The sequence below is a fragment of the Nematolebias whitei genome, chromosome 20 (assembly GCF_014905685.2).
Source record: "Nematolebias whitei isolate Nwh7 chromosome 20, NemWhi1, whole genome shotgun sequence".
Classification (NCBI taxonomy): domain Eukaryota; kingdom Metazoa; phylum Chordata; class Actinopteri; order Cyprinodontiformes; family Rivulidae; genus Nematolebias; species Nematolebias whitei.
The window spans coordinates 12,715,148-12,715,671 of record NC_056517.1 but is presented as its reverse complement, the minus strand read 5'-3'; positions in this window follow the sequence as shown (position 1 = coordinate 12,715,671).

Sequence of the window (524 nt, the reverse complement as noted above, 5' to 3'; positions counted from 1 at the left end):
TATATGTATAAATTATATGTATATATCACCAATACCAAAAATCATAGCAGTATTGTCCTGAAGAACTGAACATTTTGATTTATGATTTATTAAAATAGCTGAAAACTGCGGGATGAGAAACATGCCGAAGAATATATGAAAGAAAAATGGATCACAATAGTGTGAATGCTTCGTAATTATTCATACAATACTTTCTATTAATGTCACTAAGTTTTGGGTTTCTTTGGGATGTTGTCACACATCCAAGTTTGATGAGATGAATCATCCTAATTTTGTTGATTGAGTTTTACATTGTACAAGAACTGGACATGAAAACAAGCTTCAAGTAGCTACTGGCAAAATATTTAAATAGCGTTCTCACATCAAGCTGAAATTTTAAAAGCTGGCTTTATTGGAGAAATTTTGATCAACCAATGGCCAGAAACAACACTTCTGTTGAAATGCTGCAAGTCTACAGTAAGAATTTAAATGTTTCAGCCTTTACCATCTGTAAATTACATGGACATATACAGGTTTTATATATA